This window comes from Podarcis melisellensis, assembly GCF_964234715.1.
Source record: "Podarcis melisellensis genome assembly, chromosome: 12".
Lineage (NCBI taxonomy): Eukaryota > Metazoa > Chordata > Lepidosauria > Squamata > Lacertidae > Podarcis > Podarcis melisellensis.
Window position 1 is genome coordinate 57,335,993 of NC_138544.1, and position 18,636 is coordinate 57,354,628.

General features: G+C 44.7%; 1 protein-coding gene across 15 annotated transcripts in view; it reads right to left on the reverse strand.

Moving 5' to 3' along the window:
• LOC309381032 (uncharacterized protein) overlaps positions 1-18,636 on the reverse strand; it is a 206,650-nt gene that overhangs the window by 149,322 nt on the left and 38,692 nt on the right. For all 15 annotated transcript variants that reach the window (XM_081931370.1, XM_081931369.1, XM_081931376.1 and 12 more), the window contains exon 2: positions 14,480-14,528. The gene's annotated coding sequence lies outside the window, so the exon portion shown is untranslated. The remainder of the gene's footprint in view (positions 1-14,479; positions 14,529-18,636) is intronic.

Genomic DNA, 18,636 nt, shown 5'->3' on the forward strand with positions numbered 1-18,636 from the left:
AGTCTTGCCAGACTCTGGGGTTGTGCGCCCATCTCACTCAAGAGGCCAGGGGCCAGCGCTGTCCGAAGACACTTCCGGGTCACGTGGCGAGCGTGACATCGCTGCTCTGGCAAGCCAGAGCTGCACACGGAAACACCGTTTACCTTCCCGCTAGAAAGCGGTCCCTATTTATCTACTTGCACCCGAGGGTGCTTTCGAACTGCTAGGTTGGCAGGCGCTGGGACCGAGCAGCGGGAGCGCACCCCGCCGCGGGGATTCGAACCGCCGACCTTTCGATCAGCAAGCCCTAGGCGCTGAGGCTTTAACCCACAGTGCCACCCGCGTCCCACCTAAAAGGGTGGTGCTCATCATCAACTACCTGTTTCAACTCAAATGAGGCATAATCGACCTAAAAGCCCCCCCTTTTTTTTGCATCTGTGAAGGCAAAAGCCCAGAGGTGTTTGTAGGGTAGTCAATCAACTGCCCAGGACCTCAAGTCCAACCACAGACTCCACAGGCTTCCCCTATCCTAAACCAGATTCCTATTATACTTATACCTCAGGAGTTCAGGCAATGCTGTAAGGACAGTACTGTGTCCACTTCTGGGCACCCACAATTTAAGAAGGATGTTGACAAGCTGGAACATGTGCAGAGGAGGGCAACCAAGATGATCAAGGGTCTGGAAACCAAGCCTTATGAGGAACGGTTGAGAGAGTTGGGTATGCTAAGCCTGGATAAGGGGAGACTGAGAGGACATATGACAGCCATCTTCAAGTATCTAAAGCATGGGTAAGAAAACTAAGGCCCGGGGGCCGGATCCAGCCCAAACACCTTCTAATTCTGGCCCATGGACGGTCCGGGAATCAGCATGTTTTTACATGAGTAGAATGTGTCCTTTTATTTAAAATGCATCACTGGGTTGTTTGTGGTGCCTGCCTGGTGTTTTTACATGAGTAGAATGTGTGCTTTTATTTCAAATGCATCTCTGGGTTATTTGTGGGGCATAGGAATTCATTCATTTTTTCCCCAACATATAGTCCGTCTCCCCACAAGGTCTGAGGGACAGTGGACTGGCCCATGGCTGAAAAAGCTTACTGACCCCTGATCTAAAGGGCTGTCACATGGAAAATGGAGCAAGCTTGGTTTCTTCTACTCCAGAGGCAAAGACCCAAATAAATGGATTCAAGTTACAAGAAAGGAGATTCCAACAATATGAACTTCTCGAAGAGTAGAATGGACTCTCTCGGGAGGTGGTGAACTCTCCCTCCTTGGAGCGCTTTAAGCAGAGGTTGGTTGGCCAATTGTAATGGATGCCTTAGTTGAGATTCCTGTATTGCTGGGGGTCAGACTAGATGACCCTTGGGATGCCTTCCAACTCTATGAAATCAAGAAAGCAATGAGTAATGCCTGGCACCATCTACTCGTTTAACCTCACTCCACGATTGAGCTGTCTACTTTAAATAAAAAAACCTAATACAACCCTTCAGTTTGTCCCCTTTTTCCAGGTCTGTGCACTGCCCTCTTTTTTTGTCTTCCTTTCCCATATTTCAAACCCACCACTTACTGGACCCACTGTTTCTCTTCCCACATTCTTGCCCTTTCCAGGGTGTCCCTTATGTCTGAACATCCACCCTCTTGCCCTTTGCATCAAGCCACTTCTCTCCTCAAAACAAAACACTTGATTCCTCTTGCAAAAGAGTTCTTGTCTCCATTGCTTCGCTTACCCTGTATTCATCAAATCTCCCTCATTCCCTTAGCTTCTCCACAAAGATCAGCGGCAGGGACGCTCCACTGCGATGCTAAGCAACTGTGAAGCTATTAGCATCACCTCATGCAAGCTACTGGGAATAGAAAGCTTAGCTATGATGAGATGCAAAGAGGTCCATGGAAAACCAAAGCCATCACTCGAAGGCATGATGGCTGGCACAGAGAGGGAACCCCTCTGCTCCGTGCAGTCTGGGTTATGGACTTTAACGCCTGCAAATATCAGGCACTTCAGGAAAGGCCGCATCCCTGAACCAAGGCTGGCCAGGGAGTCCCCAAACCTGGGTAGCCGCCAGGAAGATGGGAAGGGGCCATGGTCTTCACAGTATGCCTCCACATTGGAATTTCTCCACTTTGCCTCAAAATATGTTAGACTATTGTTCAGCTGCCTGGAGGCAGCAAAAATGAAATGCCCAAGTTAGAACTATGGGGGATCTCTTTCCTTAAAGAACTCTGTGTGTTTGATATAGTGTATAAATATTATATACTCACTTCAGTATATAATAATAGACCCTAAGAGATTCTCAAGTATATTTAAATGAGGTTAGTGTTAGTGTTAAAAGAAGAGTCTTTACTATAACCAAGATATAAAAATGCCTCTCCTCCCCCCCCAAAAAAAAAATTATATTCTGTTTCCCTCAGGAGGCAATCAGCAGTTCAGGTGAAAATTTCCACGGCATCTTGTAAACTTGGGCAGCCCAAAATGGCATGCACTGAGGGGGAAAAAACTGTCTATTGAAAACTCCTTATAGACTTTTTGCTTGAAAAAGTAAATGAACTTATGATATCTGGGTCTGAAGATTAAAGAAAGTATTGGTTTCTAGAAAGTGGAATTTTGGGGTGTTAGTCTTGGAGTGGATGTTTTGAACAATTTTCTACGTATAGCTGACAGAAGAAGTATCTGAAATTCTCTTATTTTCCTTTCCTTTCCTTTTTCTTCTTTCTTTCTTTCTTTCTTTCTCTCTCTTTTATTCCTTTCGGTTTGTGCTTTTATTTAGATTAGGGGTTTTTTATCTTTGATAGAAAGATATTGGATACTAACCTGTGTATTTTATAAAAACGCTGATAAAATCTATTCAAAACAAAAACAAAAATGTCATGTAACTTAATACAATTGGTGCACACCAATTCCATCTTCAAAACAGTGTTTCTAGTATCATAGCACAGAAGACTTAAAATGTGCTGAACTGTGGAAACTTGGGCTCCATTCTTCTTTAGTACAGAGCATGAAACCCTAAATTAATGCCAACAAAAAATAATGTTTGCTGATCAATGCTAAAACCTACACACACATCAAGAGGGAGATAAGCGCCATGTCAGTTTGAGTTTGCCTTTTAAGGAACCTAATTAATTACCCACCTATTTCACAGAATATTGGCACTGATCTACACAGCTAGTCCCACAAAGGACTAAGGGGGAGTTGCCAGAGATTCTAGTCTGTCAACAATGAAACAGAACATTTCGCCCATGGAGACAGAGGTGAGAAGTTTACTGCTGATAAAAAAAGAATGCTTCAGACTCCTGGAAAAAGTGATGGTTCGTCCCACTCTATCTGTCTGCTCACTAATGCACTAGGAGATAAAATGGTTTAATGAAGTCTGTCTGAGTGCTGAGATTTCTTCTTGCTAATCAAGAGACGGAAAGGCATTCAAGGCCAAGCATTTTGTTTTGTTTCAACTCATTTCTAGATCTGAAGATTCCCAGACGCCCAATTAACAATTCTTTCTATATAAACTCCCAATTTCCTCTGTTTGACAAAAAGGCAGGGAGGGAAGGATATTCCATTAGCATTTTATAAACTCAGTTTGCCAAAGCGAATATCAGCTTAAGAGAATGTCTCCTTTGTTATTTTGGAAAGCATAAAGACTCTTACCTTTTTATAAGACCAAACTATTAAGATCTTATAAAAAGGCAGGAAGCAGTTAAGACGGTAACATGCCAAGTTCATTATACTAGAAGCAGGAATTGCAATTTCCAGGTGGTAATTATCAGTTTTTTCATTCAGGGCACTTGCAAGAAAAATGGAAAACTATCAAGTTATACTAAGTTAACCACCTGGCTGGGTCTTGAGCTGCTTTTTTTGCTGCTGATACACCCTCAAATGTCGCATTATTTTAGAACTTTCCTTGCTGAAAGCCATTTCATGGAAGGGGCTGCAAGGACCATCTAGTCCAACCCCCTTCAATGCAGGAATATGCAGCTGTCCCATACAGGGATTGAACCCGCAACCTTGGTGCCATCAGCACCACATTCTAGAGATGACTGCAGAGAATGAAACCAGTCCTGCTGGAGCGGATCAATGGTTTACCCAGGCCACCATCCAATTCCTCACAACAGTCAACAAGCATCTCCTGGTACGGCTGGCAGAATTTGTTGTCTGAAACCCTGCAGTGCTGCTGCCTGCAGTGTAGACAGAATTAGATGGACCAACAGTCTGACTCAGTATGGAGACAGGTTCCTATATCCACATTGTGGTGGTGGGACACTAGGGGGAGCCAGAGAGACGCTCAGCAATGCTCCCGCCTCCTCCTCTCCTGCACTGCGTTCCGCTGCTCTCTCACAAGCCTGGTACCCATAAGCTCAGCGGCAGAGCATGTGTCTTGCATGCAGAACCTGTACCAGGTTCAATCTCCAGGCATCTCCAGGAAGGGCTGGGAGAAGCCCCCACCTTGTAAAGCCACTGTCCGTCAGAGTGCAGATGATGCCAACCTAGATGGTCTACTCGTCTACCTCAGTATATGACGGCACACCACATTCCTTAGTTGCTTCCAGAAAGCCCACAAACTGTCCAGAGGCAGAGTAAGGTGTAGATCATCAATAAAAAACACAAGTGTCAGTGAAGTTAGCGCTTTATTCAAAGTAAGCAATAGAGTTCAAGTCTAGTGATCTCAGCAACTCTTCCCAGGAGGTCTTGCCCCAGTGCAGCAGTTGCAAAGACTGAAGGTCCCCGCCTTCCCACAGTTCATAGAATCATAGAATCCTAGAGTTGGAAGAGACCACAAGGGCCATCGAGTCCAACCCCCTGCCAAGCAGGAAACACCATCAGAGCACTCCTGACATATGGTTGTCAAGCCTCTGCTTAAAGACCTCCAAAGAAGGAGACTCCACCACACTCCTTGGCAGCAAATTCCACTGTCGAACAGCTCTTACTGTCAGGAAGTTCTTCCTAATGTTTAGATGGAATCTTCTTTCTTGTAGTTTGGATCCAGTTGCTGAAGTCCCCTCCTCCCTGGGGTTTGTTCTAAATAATCGGAGGCTGTGTCTGCGCGCAACCCATCTCTCCTCTGCTCTTTTCATTTCTCAGCAGGTTCTGGAGACCAAGGAGGAGAGAAGCTGGCCGCAGCAGGAGGGGGAGATTCCCTGAACTCTTCAGCAGTTGGCCTCATCTGTCTCCTACTCTCTCTCTCTCTCTCTCTCTCTCTCTCTCTCTCTCTCTCTCCTCTCCAGCCTCTGCTTCTGTCTCTGATTCCGGACTGCTTTCTTCCACAGACTCTTCCTGCTCACTGAAGCCTGTTGCCTCTTCGGTTTCCAACACCTCCTTCTCCCCTCAGTCTGCTCCCTCTTCTCCTTCTGACCACTCATTGTCGTCTCACCACCAACACCCTGCTTCTGAGCCTTCTTCCCTTGGGGGTCCACCATCTGGTTCCTTCCAGCACTCATTGAATCCAGCCAGTCCGTGAAATAAACAGAGCAAAAGGACAGTAGCCCTCTCCTCCCACTGGTGTCCCCACATCCCCAAAAAACCCAGTGCACTGTGGCCTGCTTTCTTGCATATGAAGGCTCCATTGGGCTATCACAGGTAATACCTGCTGACGGATCTATCCTTCCAGCAGGGCAAGCTAAGAATGAAGACCCTCAGAGAGCAGAGAGCAGTCTTTTCTAAGCATTTGACAGCAGCTATCCAAAAGAGGGAGATGCTTCCCCCTCTAGTCTATCGGCAGCACCTTGGAGAGAATTAGGGACTTGTTGACAGGCCTGCCAGCCGGCACAATGACAGCCAAATATGAGTACAAAGAGCACCATTAGCAAACACCTCAAATGCAAGTAGATGCACTCACCTCTCAAGGAGACAGAGACGGAGGCAGGCTGGCTGGCTGGCCGAAAACCTTAATCCACCTTGACAGCCCTCCAGCACTAAAGAGCTTCTGCTGCACAATGCAGGTACTTGTACGGCAACAAAACAAAGGGCTCCCAGAGGTTAAGGGGTGCTCAACAAAAGAGGCCTGCTTTGCAAGGTCTGCTTGTTTGCAGCAGGCCTAGCAACAAGCAGAAACCTTGTGTCTCTGCAGGCAAGTCCTCCATCTATGGAATTAAGACATGCTTCTTGGATGAAGCCATACCCGCAACTGAAAGAGCTTCATTGCAGAAAAAGACTTTAAGAAATAAAAAGCATATTGGGGGGTTTGGGGTTGGAAAGTTGCTTATCAGCAGCTGTTCACCATGCCTATCATTCAGGTGCTCCCATGCTTCTTCTGTAATGTTTGTAAGCAAAACTAAGTGGGGAAATTATCTGATTATCATTCCAGCTCAGCATTATTTGCTTCTGCCTTTCAGATCAGCAACAGGGAGGAAGGAGAATTTAAGATGGCCCTTTGAGAGTCCCAAGTCCTATGGGTCTTAAATTTGCCATGTGCTTTACTTTAACATATGTGTACACACACACACACAAATGGGACGCGGGTGGCGCTGTGAGTTAAACCACAGAGCCTAGGACTTGCTGATCAGAAGGTCTGCAGTTCATATCCCCACAGCGGTGTGAGCTCCCGTTGCTCGGTCCCTGCTCCTGCCAACCTAGCAGTTCGAAATCACATCAAAGTGCAAGTAGATAAATAGGTACCACTCCGGCGGGAAGGTAAACGGTGTTTCCGTGCGCTGCTCTGGTTCGCCAGAAACAGCTTAGTCATGCTGGCCACATGCTGTACGCCGGCTCCCTCGGCCAAAAAAGCGAGATGAGCGCTGCAACCCCAGAGTCGGCCTCGACTGGACCTAATGGTCAGGGGTGCCTTTACCTTTACCTTTACCCACACACACAAAATTTACAAATGGCGCAGACTGTAATTGCATGTTTCAATTCCGCAGCAGTGCAGAACACGGTGTCAGGTGCAGATTTCATCTTCGTGACAATGTCAGCTTGCAACTTATGTTCAAGGAGGTTTCTATCCCTTTTTATGATTGAACATAGCATGCGGGGTAACACTTGCTGAAGTCTAGGAAGCCCCAGAGGTTAGGGCTGTAGCTCAGGGGTAGAGCATCTGCCTTGCAGGTTCAATCCTTAACAGCATCTCGAGGCAGGTTTGGGAAAGACTCCTGGTCTGAAACCCTGGAGAGCCACTGCCAGTCAGTGTAAACTATACTGAGCTAGATTGGCCTAATTCAGTAAAATTGGCTTCCCATGGTCCTAAGTGCCTTTAACTTTGAGCTACTTTGGATGCAAACCTATATAGGATCTACAGGGTTTGAGGACAGCCTTTAAATCCATTGGTTGGTTGGTTGGTTGGTTGGTTTTTGCTTGTTTATGGACCAAACTTTGTCAAAATGAATTCCAGGGCAGTGCACAAGGGGCAGGGATAAAAGCATTCATGCCAGCTACGAACACAATCAAACAGTAAAGCAAGGCTTGGCTAATCTGTGACTAGTCAAATGTTGCTGGACCAGAAAAACTCCCATTAGCTGCAGCCCGCACTGCCAATGGTCAGGGATGATGGGAGCTGTAGTCCAACATGATCAATATTCATAATGACTTAGCAAAACAAGGCAGTAACAGAACTTCAAAATATTTGGCAAACAAAATAGACATTTAAAATGCCAGGGAAGATAAAACAGTTTTAAAACTGGTGCTGAGAAAAGATCTCAAGGGCGGTTCACAGAATAAAATACAAGATAAGTAAATAGTTAAACCAAAACAGCAAAACAATAACCCCACCTCCCCATAGACATATTTAAAAGGCTGTAGAATATTAACCAGAAGGAGGCCTGCTTGAAGAGGACAGGCAACCCTCTCCAAGGATAGGTCCTTAAAATCAGGATTTTGCAAATAAATCAGGATAAATCAGGATTTTGAAAGTTAGCTCAGCTTGCATTTTTTATGCCTGCCACAATTTACTATACTTGCTGGGGAAATTTTTTTATTTATTTCAGTGCAGAGTGCACACCGCCCTGGTGAAAACTTGAGGACTTTTTCTGAGCACATGAAACTCTTCAAAACCAGGAGTTTTCGCCACATCCAAGGACAGACCAGGATCCCCACGCAAGACACCCCCCTCCCCCAACAAGGGCTTATTGTTAAAAGAAATATGTTTTCTCCATTTAATGCAGCTGTAGTTTTAAGCCCATAGGGAGAAGCTTTTGACAGAGCTACAGCTGGAAATGCTATTGTTTCCTCATGCCACCAAGGCTCAGAACCATTTCCTCTGTTCCAGATGCCTGGGAAGGCACCCCCTTCCGCTTCCTACTAGGGCTTTTATTAATGACCCTGAAATACTTTGACTCAGTCTTTTTAAAGTGCTCCACCCCTAGAGCCAGGCTTCCTCAACCTGGCGGCCTCGGGATGCTTCGGACTACAACTCCAATCAACCCCAGTCAGCACGAAATGGAAACGATACGATACGATATCTTTATTGTCATTGTCCCATACAGAGCAATGAAATTGAAAAATCTACATAAGACATTCAAAACCCCCTAAAAACTCTGAAACCCCATTTTAAAATACAATATACTAGAGAGACTCCTTATACTGCGTTTAGAACCAGAATTGCATTGGGGTAGAAACTGTTTCTCAGGCGGCTAGTCCTAGTCTTTATAACCCTGGACCTTCTTCCAGAAAGCAAAAGCTGAAAGAGATCATTTCTGGGGTGCGCACTATCCTGCGCTATCTCTGCAGCTTTCTTATGGCACCTGACAGCATGGATTTGATCCAAGGTGGGAAGAGTGCCCCCAATTATTCTCTACGCAGTCTTTACAATCCTGGACAGCATTGTTTTTTCCATAGCCGTGCAGCTCCCAAACCACACACACAGACCATAAGTTAATACACTCTCCACAGTACAATGGTACGAGGACGAGGTTGGCAAAGGCAAACCAACCCCAGCACAAATCTTGTGTGTCAAGAGACAAGTCCCCCTTCGCTGCAGGAAACCTGCCCGTGTTGTTTCCAGAACACACATGTGGCTGTTTAGCTAGCTGTCACAAGCAGATTTTAAAATTATTTCTACAATGTGGTTTTGAATATTGTGCGTTTCCAAGGAAGTCAGCACACACACAAAAATTTAAGATAAAGGAGGCTTTCAAAGAGCACTCTCATCAAGATGCAATATGAAGTTCCTGACGGGCACTAGACAACAAAGCAAACCTGTCCGAGCTAAAAGGGGGTATGTCCATTTCACATTTTAGGTTTTTGAAACAACCAGCAAAATGTTTTCGTGAACGTGCCAGTTTGCAAGCAGTACAGCCTGGAAATTGCTTCTAGAAATGGCATGCTATGGCACCGAGAAATCTGATGTTTTTACACAGCCCTGTGTGAAGCTGGTATGTTTCTCACCCCCTCCAATAAAGCTGGCACAGAAGAATTGGAAAAAGAAAAGTTCAGGGTTTCGTTTGACACCTAAACAAAAGCCATGAAAGGAGAAAAAGCTGAATGGAGATGAACTTTTAACTTACTTGACTCCTGCTATTAAAAAAAAAAAAATAGCTGGCTGTGTCACCCCTAAAGCCTCATGTTGTCAGCTAGCCATTCACATGGACACAGTGCCAGCTGTTTAGAGCCTATGGAAATCCCACACCCACCCAAAAGAGTTCAGCAAGAATGAGCACTTTTTGTCCTTCCTCTACATTCCCGAGCCAGAGTAACCCCACCTCAACCACCATTTTGAACTCTCTAGAAAAGGGGATTCTGCTATAAAAGTGGCTTATCTGGAGGTCCCCAAGCAAGCAGTCCTTAACGTCCTCTTAAGTTTCTTCTTCCACTACTACCTTCTATCAAGGCAAAAGCACTCAAGTCTTTCTTTGGATGGCTGTATAGATATTCCAGTAAATATTTCACTGCACCAAGAACCAGCTGCTAAGTTTGCATTCTGCAGATCAATGCAACCTTCCCAAAACATGAAGAAACTTGATAAAAGAGGGCTTTGGTGTTGGATGGTCTCTTCCCTTGTTTTTCTTTTCACTTTCTGATAAGGATATTCTCTAGGGAAGAGAAACTAACGGGGATTTTCCTCTCTTTTTACAGAAACAAAACAACACACACACACACAAACCCTTGATGTTAATAAAGCACTTTCATTCTGTTCCGTAGATAGCCTGCTAAGCCACGAACCGAAAAGGGGTGGCCAGCAGCTGTTCCCATCAGCTGCTTTCCTTTAATAGTACAGGCATCAAAAAGGAAAGCAGCTTCCATTGAACTAAAAGCAAAGCCAGGGAATAGCGTATTAGCCAAAAGCCATTTCCGTAATGGGACTACGGTTTTTATCATCAATCAGAGGGACCCAGATTAAACTTCTGCCTCCTCTCATTCCACCCTCCCTGGATGTGGCTGGAATAGAAAAACAGCAGCAGACTCCGTATTTTAGGAGTATCCAGGAAAGCGGCCCCACCCAACAAGATTTCTGGGGATTTTGGCATGGTGGTGTGAACACACACACACACACACACACACACACACACACACACACACGGTGCTCCGTTTCAATTCAGCATGGTCAACTAGGACAGCTGGGCTAAGCATGGGCCCGCCTCTGTTTTCAAAAGGGATTATTTGCAAGGAGCAAAAGCTCTGATCCACTCCTTTGCATGTGAAACAAAACAGGGCAATCTCATCACAAGGTACCTGCCACTCATGCTGCTACCCTGCCAGCTTTCGACTGCCAGGAATCAGAGTTGGAAGTTATTTCTTAACACACAAGTTATGGCTAGCTCAGTCGGTGAGGCAGGAAACTCTTAATCTCAGAGTTGTGGATTCAAGCCCCATATTGGGCAAAGGATTCCTACATTGCAGGGGGTTGGACTAGATGACCCTATGAACTCCTTCCCCCAGAGGTGTGTCTGACACCTGCATTATACAGTTTTCATTACATGCTGAAGATGTACCTATTTACCCTAGCCTTTGACACATATTCTAAGCGCCCAGCCTATTCTTGTGACTGCAGTTGGCTTTAAACTGTTTTTAATGCTGTACTTCACACTGTTGCAAACCACCCTAGAATATTAAGGTGAAGGGCAGGTCATTAGCTAAATGAAACCTCCATGTCCAGGGGCAGCATACCAGTTCCTCAAGGACAGACAGTGGGGAAGAGCAGTTGCCTTCTTCATCTGGCCTGTGAGCTGGTCACTGCGGGGAGCAGGAGGCTGCACATGACAGAAAGCTCCTGCCCTGTTCTTTTGACACTTTAGGTATATGATTTTAAGATCCACCTTACTTCTACAACTGCAAGTTGTTTTAAACAGTTTTTGATCTTGTGTTTTAATGCTGTAACCCACCCTGGGACCTTGGTGGGGTGGAGAGCAGGTAATAATAATAATAATAATAATAATAATAATAATAATAATAAAAAATGATGATGATGATGCAATTTGACAGTTATAACAGCTTTCCTTTTCATCCATCCAAATGATGGATCCCTGACATGGTGCCAACATGTGGGGAGAAAATTAAAATGGGCTTCGGCATTGATTTGAACTGAAGGGGTTCTAGTAATAAGGTTAAGATTGGATTCATAATAGATAAATAGATAAAATAAATAGGGTTGATGAATTTGCTGAATCAAATTTCAAAAGGGATACAAAAAAGGGAGTAGTGGGGAAGTCAGGAAAATAAGTTAAATCACAGATGAGAGATTAAAAAAGAGGGATTTTTGCCTTGTCTTTTCTTTTTTTCTTGTGTCCTTTTTTCTTTCTATTTTTTTTCTTTTTTATGTTTTAATGTCTGTGTTTTTGTATTTTGTGATTTTGTATTTTTGTACTTTTCTTAATTTTTTATTCCTAAAATTTAATAAAATATTATTTTTTTTAAAAAAAGAAAACTAAAATGGGCTTCACCCACTCACAGAGGTCTCCTATGAGCCCCCAGAAACTTTTGCGCAGACCAAGGAGATATAATGCAAAGAGTTGTGATTCTTGCTTTTTTCTGCGTATGTTCTGTTTTAATTCCTTCTTTAGCTCGCAAAGGGGTGGAGGAATGAGGAGGCTCCAAATAGTCACACAATCTTGATTCTTAAGAGAGGATCCTGGGAGGATTTTCAATGAGCTAAATCCTAGATCTGGGCAGGGTCATAAGGCAGGGGATCCCTCCCTTCTCTCAAAGGGGCCGTAGACGTCAAGTGTGCAGGTGAGCATTGCTCCTCTTGCAGCGAGGGCTCTCGCCAGCATGTTGCTTTGGCGTCGCCCCACTCATTCAAGAGACAGCAATCCTTAAAAGGAGGGTTGCTCTGTGTGTTATGGCTACTTACCAATTATATCCACTATGTTCTGATTCAGAAATAGGCCAGTTTCACTGAAATATCCGGGGGGGGGGGCGTGTTACATGGGGCTGCTCTTTGCTCTGATTGAGAGGGTACAAAATGTCTTAATAACCACTGGACATTCACACAGGGGCAGATCTACTATGAAACTAATGAAGTTTAAACTTCAAGGCCTCTGATCCTGGAGGGGCTCCACGAGCCACATCTAGCAGAATCAGTTTGAGTTGTTGTTGTATGTATTTCAACAATACCAAATAAATTTTAAAAATAAATTTTAAAAATAAGTTTGTTCTGGGTATAAGCTTTCGTTGGTCTCTAAGTTGCTGCTGGACAATTTTTTATTTCTTATTTTTATTTCGACTACGCCAGACCAACACGGCTACCTACCTGAATCAACAACACCAAAGTTTGACAGTCAGTAGCACAGGTGTTGTAAAGGAGCTGTGTTGCGGTAAATTGGCTGTTCTGCTGTGACTAATGTAACCCCCCCCCCCTTTTTAACAGAGGTCAAGATCCTAGAGGAATAACAGTGAGTTCATGAAAGTATTTAAGTGGATACCAAAAACACAAGCTCACATAAAATTTGTGGTAATCTGTCATGGAACAACCCCACTGAAGCAGTTAACTTCTCTTTGAAAGCCTCATTGCAGCCGCTAACCACAGGGCCCCACAATGCAATGAAACTTCTGCTTACAATTCCCCACAATGCCGTTTCCTTATGCTACTCTCTGCAGGTATAATGATGCATCATCACAGTCAGGACAACATATTCCAGCTATGCGCACAAAAATGAGTCATCTGGGAGTTGCACTTAGAAATCAAGTTTCTAGTCCCTCAGGCTTCAAAGCACCTGGGCCAACACTTGGGTGAGATTTCAGGCAACAGCAGGGTTGGCTGAGTACAGTTTCCAGTAAAGTCAAGGGCTTCAGCAACTTACAGAATTATCACAGGCAATTCTGCATAACAAGCCATTTGTGGTACCTTCTGGGGTGGGGTGAATAACATGTTGTGGGATTCTGCACAGCAGATATTGCAGTGAACGGATTTTGTTAAACAGCAACAACTACATATGCAGCATTTTATAGAACAGCAGAAGCGAAAGGAAAGGAAATAAGGCTTTTACATCAGACTCTCCTCTTAGATGGAGGTGTTAAGTATCTCTGCCCTGTGATCTGCAAGACGACCCAGTTCTACCAAGAGGTTTTCTCCTAATTAGATTCCATGTGGACTCGCTCAGCAACATTTTCATTTCCGGCAAGCAGTGCCTGTAAGAGGCATCATTAACAGATGTGCTGTGCCCTATCTGGCTCTTCTGCTTTGCTTCGAACATATGTGGCACAGATGTCCCTCCTATCTATACTGCACCAAGGTGACAAAACTATTAACTGCGCAAGTAAATTTCTACACCAAGGACCAAAGCAAGCAAACTGCTTAACACAAACATGGATTTGCTTCCGATATTGCTCAGGAGGCCCTTAGGAAGAACAGATCCAAAGCGACAGAAAGCCCCAAAGACAACTCAAGGCAAACGAACCCTGAAAGGGTGAGGTAGCGGCATATTTCATTGGCAAAGATTCCCCCAAGGGACTCCTACACACGCCAAGTCAGCACTTGAAATGCTGTAGCAAAATGACCTCATCTTTGTCTACTCCTGCGATGGCCAGATGAGCCCCGAAATGCTACACTGCTAAGTCTCCAGCTCCAGTACTCTCTGGTCTTTGCCTACTGAATTTTGAATGGTTCTGCACCAATTGCACGTACAGTCCAGCCAACTATAAGGCAAGTAAAACATTTCTTCTAGCAGGGAGCTTTGATTAGTGGGCCAGGTTCAAGGGTCTTGCATTAATTTACAAGGCCTTAAAATGGGTCCAGAATATCTTAGGGACCCCCTTGTTCCCAGAGCTTGATCAGTGAGATATTTGGTGACCCCCTCATGGCCCAGATACACAGCCTGTAGTCACTAGAAGCCGTGCAGTCAGTGTGATGAACATCCCACCCAACTGAGATTAGACAGGCCCCCTCCTTGCCAAACTTCAGACCCATGACTAAGACTTCCTTGTTCCAGCAGGAAATTTGTGATGTATTTTTTACTGTCTCGTTACCCCTTTTTACTGTGGGTTGCTCTGTCTGTACACCTCTCAGAAATGGGAATAATTAAGAAGTATATAAATGTGTCGGCTAACAAACAAACAAACAACTTCTGCAAAATAGAGGCGCGGGTGCTGGAACAGCCTGCAGATACTGAAATAGGCAATGCAGTGCCTATAACGAAAAGCAGCTCTTACCTTAAGCAGATAATCCCTTAGTGTGTCCTGGATCTCACAAACCGCTTATCTGCAAAATAAAATATTTAAAAGAAACAGTTGCAGAGTTTCCAATAATTTAGTCTTGTTTCAGAAAACACATAAACCTGCTAATTTGTTTGTCAGAGGAGCCTAATTAACCTAAAGTGCCTTCCTTTATCATCCGTGTCACTGCATTGTCTAGAATTGTCTTGGCCACGTAGCCTCCCCTCTCTCGAGAGACAAGAGAGTCATTAGGATACTAATCCAGATCTAGGAGGCTTCTTGCGCACCATTCAATATAAACTTCAATTAAGGTAATAGCCTAGATAGTATCCCATTAAGGAAGGCCGAAGCAATGAAACGCTCCAGACTTTGCAACAGTGTGGAGCTCTTCATCGCACAGAAGTGAAACCCGGCTAGAGTGAGTGCACACCCATTTAATTACTTGCACAATTATTTCTAATCAAGTAAACAATGATGTAATCAGAGGGAAGGTTTAGCACTTCGCACAGCAGTCAGATGTCTCCAACTCAACTACGCAACAGGCAAAACCATGCTTAAGCAGACTAAAAGAAAGTTCGAATTTAGCAACTTTGAAGACCCACCCGCTAGTGGGAACTGCGCTTCCCAAGGCAAAGTCATATGGATGGGATGGCCAAGGGTTCAACAGAAGCAGCTCTCGACCCACTTAACCCAAGTTGTGCCTGGATAACTCAGCTATGAATGGCCACTACCTCCAGTCAGCACTCAGCAAGGAATGATACAAATGGGTTGTTTCAGGGTTTTATTTTGATTATGTATTTTGTGTTTTTATATTGTGATTTTATCTTGTGAACCACCTTGAGATCTGCAGATATAGGGCTGGTATACAAATCTAACAAACAAACAAAAGTTCTGCCAATCTTGCTATCTACATGGGCTCCACAGATGGTGACACCAGACACAGCCCCACCCAACACAACCTGCCACCCCCATCCGCATTTACGTAACGCCAAGTGGAGGTGCAGCACAAAGCCCTGCCCACGCTGCATGTCGGCAGACATGCAGAAGCAACGGCCAAGGCTAGAATGCGCTCACATCACAAGCAGAATGTTTTTCAGCAAGTGCCCAGCGTTGCGACACTGAGGGCGGGTCACAGAAGCAATTAAATGTTAATCAAGCACATTGGAGGTTGTAAGTGAAGCCATGCTCGGGGCAAATGCCAGTATTAGAAATCCACCAGGTGTCGTGAGTGTTTTGTGACTGGCGAAACTGACCACTGATCCAATTGTAACCAGGTGGAGATCTCTGGATGCAAGGCTGGCGACTAACATCTCCACCTGGCTGGTCCCTCCAGCTTTCTTAAGCAGATCAGCAGAAGAGCTAATTTATTGCATTTATCTCCCACCTTTATAGCCAAGGAGTCCATGGTTCACCCCCCACCTCATCTAATCCGTACAACAACCCTGTGAGATAGGTGAAGAGGCTGCGAATGACTCCAAGGTGACCTAGTGAACTTCAGGACTGAGTGGGGAATTGAACCCTGATTTCCCAGGTCTTTGTCTGACACTCTAACCACTTGACCACACTTCCCTCCTAGAGTCCTTTTGCTATGGGGCAGTACTATAAATTCAGTAGGTTAAATAAATATGAGGAAAGCCTAATGTAACTTAAGAGAAGGATCTGCAATATTTTCCTTGAAACTTGCATTTGTTTTATACTGGTTTCTTTTATTGAATATTTAATGTGTTGTTAACTGCTCTCGGGTTTTTCCTTTAAAATATAAAGCAGTATAGAAATGAAATTAATAACAGTAATAAATTCCATTGGGGGGGTAAATGGCACCTAGACATTCCGTTGTGGCCACCATAACTTAGGTTTAAGGTAGCATTTGGTGATTAGCTTAGATATATGAGTTTCAAACACTCAAAGATGCTAGCAGAAAAACTGGTTGAATTGGCAGCGTCTGGTGGGTTTGAAGCATCCTGCTCTATCCTCTCCGAACCTTTGCGCACTGATGGGCGCAAACCCCTCCATGGGCATGCTGTCAGCCAGCACTGGCTGCCAGACAGGCCCAATTGAGCCCCACACCCAATATTCTCTCTGTGCTGACTTTCACATGCATATACACTTTGGCAGCCCTTACCGATTTTCATTATCGATAAACCCCAGGGATCCCAGGACTGATGTCTGAAAACCACCAGCTCAGAAATTAAGAGCAGCACTAAGCAGAGCTTCTGGAGGGTACAGCTCCCCCAAAGCTATGGCTCTCTCCCTCAGCCCAAGCACCCCACTGTTCTTCATTGCACTTTGCAGGAAAATGCTAGTTACGATTCACGTAATGTGCATTTTTAATCCCAATCACAAAATTCAGCTGCCCGGGGGGTAAAATTTGGATTTTTGTTGGCAGGGAGTCAACAAACATATTTTTTTGCACAGGACAAATGTGCTGGTGTGATTTCTACTGTGTAGTTGATTCCTTCCAACTCGTCATTCTTCTACCTCTGTCTGTCTGTCTGTTTCTCTCTCTTGTGCACACACACAGCTCTCATGATAGGAAATTTCCTAACATGCTTGCTCTACATTCAGCAGCTTAAGCAAAATTTAAAAAAAGAGACAGAGAAGGCAGAGGGCAGAGCAGGGACGGCACACTCTCGATGAGAGAGGAGCAGGGAACCACTCGAGACTTGGCCTTCCACCTTGACATCACAGCTCATCTGCTTCTGTCAGCAGAGATCAGAAGACACAACCTATATTCTGCATTGCTCAGTGGAACTGGTGCTTCTTCACCTTGGCCAAATCATTCCCGATATTGAGCAAGGAGAGCAGAAAAGGGCAGAGACCTCCACAGGCATGCAGGAAAATTAAGGTTAGTTGAAATGAACCTTTGTTTGCCCCCCCCCCAAAAAAACATATACACAGAGAGCACCCCATAACCCATCTGGAACAGAGGGGTTCTGCACACAGTCTCTGAATAGAAAAGACACCTTCTTATGCCAATAAAGGCTAGTAGAAACTAGAACAGACAGCATGGCAGAGATCTCAAAGCTAAGCTGAAAGGTGCAGATATACTATCACAGCAGATATACTAAAACTGGAACAATACAGAGAAGATTAGCATGCCCACCTCCAAAAAAACTAATCTTAATGGAAGCAAGCAACTTGCCACTTGCTTCTCTTCAGCCTGGGATTTGGGCAAGTGCAAGCTCTCAACTTTACTCTGTATGAATCACCGTCCTAGAGAAATGGTTGTAAAGGTCAAGAATGCCCCTTAATAATGGCCACCAACTTCACCAAGCTCATTTATACCAGTTCCTGAGAATCACTAGTTGTGAAACTTGCTGTTGCACTCACATTCTGCTTATTAACATTAGCAAAATTTGTATACACCCCTTCATCTGAAGATCACAGGGTGGTTCACAACACAAAAATACAAAATGAGAACACAAGATACATAATAAAACAAAAACAAACCAATAACTCCCTCCCACAAACGTATTTATAAGGCTACATAGAATGTTAATCAGCCAGAGGCCTGGTTATAGAGAAACATTTTCACCTGGAGCCTAAAGACATGTAATGAAGGCGCCAAGCGAGCCTCCCTAGGGAGGGCATTCCACAAGTGGGGAGCCACCACAGCTAAGGCCCATTCTCATGTTGCTGCCCTCCAGACCTCTCATGGAGGAAGCACATGAAGAAGGACCTGAGATGATGATGATTGCAGGGGCCGGATCTGTTAATACGCTTGCAGGCTTCCCACAGCCATCTGGTTAGCCATGTTGAAAAGAGGATGCTGATTCAGCCAGCAAGCTCTTTTAACATTACGATCTGTCCACGAATGCACCGTGAGCCTCTGATTAGTCAGACTTGGATGTATTAAAGCTGCCTGCCGGACGACACAAAGTGTGATTTTCCACACCTCTTGGTTTCTGGAACAAAGCTGTCTAGGGTGAACGCTAAGTAACCCCTCATGAAACCTTCTGCAACTTGATGTCATCCAGATGTTTCGCCCACCATCTCCAGGCAACACAGCCATCTATGCTGGCCAGGGCAGATGTGAATAGCCCAAACACATCTGGAGGGCGCAAGGTTGGGGAAGACTGCCTTAGGTCTCTTTTGGCAGAGGAGAAACGTTTGTTCCTCTTAATAGTAATCCTAGCTTGTCAAAAGATGGAACC